We start from the raw sequence: 6,000 nt of genomic DNA, 5'->3' as shown, positions 1-6,000 counted from the left end.
GGAAGTATGCAGAAATTTGTCAAAGTGCCCATTTTTCCATTTTTGGCTGTTTGGGGGGTGTTAAACTTGTTTTTGCCTGGGTTGACGGGTCTGGGAGCATTGCTAGGAAGGTCTAATACCGGATAAAAGTGTTTTGGATAAAATCCATGCTGAAAAAGCTTTTAACTTTTCAGAGTTTTCGCTCACTTTCGTGTTTTTCGGGTCCTGCTTGGGGGGGTTCCTGGTGTTTGTGGGTGGGTTTTGGGGTCTTGAAGCAACGCTGGGTATGGATACCTTTGATTGCAAGTGGTTTGAAGAAAATCCATGGTGGCAAAGGAGAGTTAGGGCCTGGCTGCAGAGCGCGCACGGAGTGATCTGGGAACTATGCAGAAATTTGTCAAAGTGCCCATTTTTCCATTTTTGCTTTTTGGCTGTTTGGGGGGTTAAACTTGTTTTCGCCTGGGTTGCCGGGTCTGGGGGCATTGCTAGGAAGGTCTAATACCGGATAAAAGTGTTTTGGATAAAATCCATGCTGAAAAAGTTTTTAACTTTTCAGTGTTTTCGCTCGCCTTTGTGTTTTTGGGGGCCTACTTGGGGGGGTTCCTGATGTTTGTGGGTGGTTTTTGGGCTATTGGAGCAACGCTGGGTATTAATACTTTTGATTGCAAGAGGTTTGAAGAAAATCCATTGTGGCAAAGGGGAGTTAGGGCCTAGCTGCAGAGCGCACACGTAGTGATCTGGGAACTATGCAGAAATTTGTCAAAGTGCCCATTTTTCCATTTTTGTTTTTTCGCTGTTTGGGGGGTTAAACTTGTTTTCGTCTGGGTTGACGGGTCTAGGGGCATTGCTAGGAAGGTATAATACCGAATAAAAGTGTTTTGGATAAAATCCATGCTAAAAAAGTTTTTACATTTTCAGAGTTTGCGCTCACTTTCCTGTTTTTGGGGGCCTGGTTGTGGGGATTCCTGGTGTTTGTGGGTGGGTTTTGGGGTCTTGGAGCAATGCTGGGTATGGATACTTTTGATTGCAAGATGTTTGAAGAAAATCCATGGTGGCAAAGTGGAGTTAGGGCCTAGCTGCAGAGCGCACACGGAGTGATCTAGGAAGTATGCAGAAATTTGTCAAAGTGCCCATTTTTCCATTTTTGCTTTTTGCCTGTTTGGGGGGGGGGGTTAAACTTGTTTTCGCCTGGGTTGACGGGTCCGGGGGAATTGCTTGGAAGGTCTAATACCTGATTAAAGTGTTTTGGATAAAATCCATGCTGAAAAAGTTTTTAACTTTTCAGAGTTTGCGCTCACTTTCTTGTTTTCGGGGGCCTAATTGTGGGGGTTCCTGGTGTTTGCGGGTGGGTTTTGGGGTCTTGGAGCAACGCTGGGTATGGATACTTTTGATTGCAAGATGTTTGAAGAAAATCCATGGTGGCAAAGAGGAGTTAGGGCCTAGCTGCAGAGCTCACACGGAGTGATCTGGGAAGTATGCAGAAATTTGTCAAAGTGCCCATTTTTCTATTTTTGCTTTTTGGCTGTTTGGGTGGGTTAAACATGTTTTCTCCTGGGTTGACGGGTCTGGGGGCTTTGCTAGGAAGGTCTAATACCGGATAAAAGTGTTTTGGATAAAATCCATGCTGAAATTTTTTTTAACTTTTCAGAGTTTTTGCTCACTTTCGGTGGGTATGGATTGCAAGATGTTTGAGGAAAATCCATGGTGGCAAAGGGGAGTTAGGGCCTAGCTGCAGAGCGCGCACGGAGTGATCTGGGAAGCATGCAGAAATTTGTCAAAGTGCCCATTTTTCCATTTTTGGCTGTTTGGGGGGGGGTTAAACTTGTTTTCGCCTGGGTTGACGGGTCTGGGAGCATTGCTAGGAAGGTCTAATACCGGATAAAAGTGTTTTGGATAAAATCCATGCTGAAATTTTTTTTAACTTTTCAGAGTTTTTGCTCACTTTCGGTGGGTATGGATTGCAAGATGTTTGAGGAAAATCCATGGTGGCAAAGGGGAGTTAGGGCCTAGCTGCAGAGCGCACACGAAGTGATCTGGGAAGTATGCAGAAATTTGTCAAAGTGCCCATTTTTCCATTTTTGTTTTTTGGCTGTTTGGGGGGTTAAACTTGTTTTTGTCTGGGTTGACGGGTCTAGGGGCATTGCTAGGAAGGTATAATACCGGATAAAAGTGTTTTGGATAAAATCCATGCTGAAAAAGTTTTTACATTTTCAGAGTTTGCGCTCACTTTCCTGTTTTTGGGGGCCTGGTTGTGGGGGTTCCTGGTGTTTGTGGGTGGGTTTTGGGGTCTTGGAGCAACGCTGGGTATGGATACTTTTGATTGCAAGATGTTTGAAGAAAATCCATGGTGGCAAAGGGGAGTTAGGGCCTAGCTGCAGAGCGCACACGGAGTGATCTGGGAAGTATGCAGAAATTTGTCAAAGTGCCCATTTTTCCATTTTTGCTTTTTGCCTGTTTGGGGGGGGGGGGTTAAACTTGTTTTCGCCTGGGTTGACGGGTCCGGGGGCATTGCTTGGAAGGTCTAATACCTGATTAAAGTGTTTTGGATAAAATCCATGCTGAAAAAGTTTTTAACTTTTCAGAGTTTGCGCTCACTTTCGTGTTTTCGGGGGCCTGATTGTGGGGGTTCCTGGTGTTTGCGGGTGGGTTTTGGGGTCTTGGAGCAACGCTGGGTATGGATACATTTGATTGCAAGAGGTTTGAAGAAAATACATGGTGGCAAAGGGGAGTTAGGGCCTAGCTGCAGAGCGCGCACGGAGTGATCTGGGAAGCATGCAGAAATTTGTCAAAGTGCCCATTTTTCCATTTTTGGCTGTTTGGGGGGGGGTTAAACTTGTTTTCGCCTGGGTTGACGGGTCTGGGAGCATTGCTAGGAAGGTCTAATACCGGATAAAAGTGTTTTGGATAAAATCCATGCTGAAATTTTTTTTAACTTTTCAGAGTTTTTGCTCACTTTCGGTGGGTATGGATTGCAAGATGTTTGAGGAAAATCCATGGTGGCAAAGGGGAGTTAGGGCCTAGCTGCAGAGCGCACACGAAGTGATCTGGGAAGTATGCAGAAATTTGTCAAAGTGCCCATTTTTCCATTTTTGCTTTTTGCCTGTTTGGGGGGGGTTAAACTTGTTTTCACCTGGGTTGACGGGTCCGGGGCATTGCTAGGAAGGTCTAATACCGGATAAAAGTGTTTTGGATAAAATCCATGCTGAAAAAGTTTTTAACTTTTGAGAGTTTTTGCTCACTTTAATTTTTTAGGGGGCCTGCTTGTTGTGGTTCCTGGTGTTTGCGGTGGGTTTTGGGGTCTTGGAGCAACGCTGGGTATGGATACTTTTGATTGCAAGAGGTTTGAAGAAAAGACATGGTCGCAAAGGGGAGTTAGGGCCTAGCTGCAGAGCGCGCACGGAGTGATCTGGGAAGTATTCAGAAATTTGTCAAAGTGCCCATTTTTCCATTTTTGGCTGTTTGGGGGGTGTTAAACTTGTTTTTGCCTGGGTTGACGGGTCTGGGAGCATTGCTAGGAAGGTCTAATACCGGATAAAAGTGTTTTGGATAAAATCCATGCTGAAAAAGCTTTTAACTTTTCAGAGTTTTCGCTCACTTTCGTGTTTTTCGGGTCCTGCTTGGGGGGGTTCCTGGTGTTTGTGGGTGGGTTTTGGGGTCTTGAAGCAACGCTGGGTATGGATACCTTTGATTGCAAGTGGTTTGAAGAAAATCCATGGTGGCAAAGGAGAGTTAGGGCCTGGCTGCAGAGCGCGCACGGAGTGATCTGGGAACTATGCAGAAATTTGTCAAAGTGCCCATTTTTCCATTTTTGCTTTTTGGCTGTTTGGGGGGTTAAACTTGTTTTCGCCTGGGTTGCCGGGTCTGGGGGCATTGCTAGGAAGGTCTAATACCGGATAAAAGTGTTTTGGATAAAATCCATGCTGAAAAAGTTTTTAACTTTTCAGTGTTTTCGCTCGCCTTTGTGTTTTTGGGGGCCTACTTGGGGGGGTTCCTGATGTTTGTGGGTGGTTTTTGGGCTATTGGAGCAACGCTGGGTATTAATACTTTTGATTGCAAGAGGTTTGAAGAAAATCCATTGTGGCAAAGGGGAGTTAGGGCCTAGCTGCAGAGCGCACACGTAGTGATCTGGGAACTATGCAGAAATTTGTCAAAGTGCCCATTTTTCCATTTTTGTTTTTTCGCTGTTTGGGGGGTTAAACTTGTTTTCGTCTGGGTTGACGGGTCTAGGGGCATTGCTAGGAAGGTATAATACCGGATAAAAGTGTTTTGGATAAAATCCATGCTAAAAAAGTTTTTACATTTTCAGAGTTTGCGCTCACTTTCCTGTTTTTGGGGGCCTGGTTGTGGGGGTTCCTGGTGTTTGTGGGTGGGTTTTGGGGTCTTGGAGCAACGCTGGGTATGGATACTTTTGATTGCAAGATATTTGAAGAAAATCCATGGTGGCAAAGTGGAGTTAGGGCCTAGCTGCAGAGCGCACACGGAGTGATCTAGGAAGTATGCAGAAATTTGTCAAAGTGCCCATTTTTCCATTTTTGCTTTTTGCCTGTTTGGGGGGGGTTAAACTTGTTTTCGCCTGGGTTGACGGGTCCGGGGGAATTGCTTGGAAGGTCTAATACCTGATTAAAGTGTTTTGGATAATATCCATGCTGAAAAAGTTTTTAACTTTTCAGAGTTTGCGCTCACTTTCTTGTTTTCGGGGGCCTAATTGTGGGGGTTCCTGGTGTTTGCGGGTGGGTTTTGGGGTCTTGGAGCAACGCTGGGTATGGATACTTTTGATTGCAAGATGTTTGAAGAAAATCCATGGTGGCAAAGAGGAGTTAGGGCCTAGCTGCAGAGCGCGCACGGAGTGATCTGGGAAGCATGCAGAAATTTGTCAAAGTGCCCATTTTTCCATTTTTGGCTGTTTGGGGGGGGGTTAAACTTGTTTTCGCCTGGGTTGACGGGTCTGGGAGCATTGCTAGGAAGGTCTAATACCGGATAAAAGTGTTTTGGATAAAATCCATGCTGAAATTTTTTTTAACTTTTCAGAGTTTTTGCTCACTTTCGGTGGGTATGGATTGCAAGATGTTTGAGGAAAATCCATGGTGGCAAAGGGGAGTTAGGGCCTAGCTGCAGATCGCACACGAAGTGATCTGGGAAGTATGCAGAAATTTGTCAAAGTGCCCATTTTTCCATTTTTGTTTTTTGGCTGTTTGGGGGGTTAAACTTGTTTTTGTCTGGGTTGACGGGTCTAGGGGCATTGCTAGGAAGGTATAATACCGGATAAAAGTGTTTTGGATAAAATCCATGCTGAAAAAGTTTTTACATTTTCAGAGTTTGCACTCACTTTTGTGTTTTCGGGGGCCTGGTTGTGGGGGTTCCAGGTGTTTGTGGGTGGGTTTTGGGGTCTTGGAGCAACGCTGGGTATGGATACTTTTGATTGCAAGATGTTTGAAGAAAATCCATGGTGGCAAAGGGGAGTTAGGGCCTAGCTGCAGAGCGCACACGGAGTGATCTGGGAAGTATGCAGAAATTTGTCAAAGTGCCCATTTTTGCTTTTTGCCTGTTTGGGGGGGTTAAACTTGTTTTCCCCTGGGTTGACGGGTCCGGGGGCATTGCTTGGAAGGTCTAATACCTGATTAAAGTGTTTTGGATAAAATCCATGCTGAAAAAGTTTTTAACTTTTCAGAGTTTGCGCTCACTTTTGTGTTTTCGGGGGCCTGATTGTGGGGGTTCCTGGTGTTTGCAGGTGGGTTTTGGGGTCTTGGAGCAATGCTGGGTATGGATACTTTTGATTGCAAGATGTTTGAAGAAAATCCATGGTGGCAAAGGGGAGTTACGGCTTAGCTGCAGAGCGCTCACGGATTGATCTGGGAAGTATGCAGAAATTTGTCAAAGTTCCCATTTTTCCATTTTTGCTTTTTGGCTGTTTGGGGGGGTAAAACTTGTTTTCGCCTTGGTTGACGGGTCTGGGAGCATTGCTAGGAAGGTCTAATACCGGATAAAAGTGTTTTGGATAAAATCCATGCTGAAAAAGTTTTT

The sequence above is a fragment of the Lissotriton helveticus genome, chromosome 4_2 (assembly GCF_964261635.1).
Source record: "Lissotriton helveticus chromosome 4_2, aLisHel1.1, whole genome shotgun sequence".
Lineage (NCBI taxonomy): Eukaryota > Metazoa > Chordata > Amphibia > Caudata > Salamandridae > Lissotriton > Lissotriton helveticus.
This window is presented reverse-complemented; position numbering follows the sequence as displayed.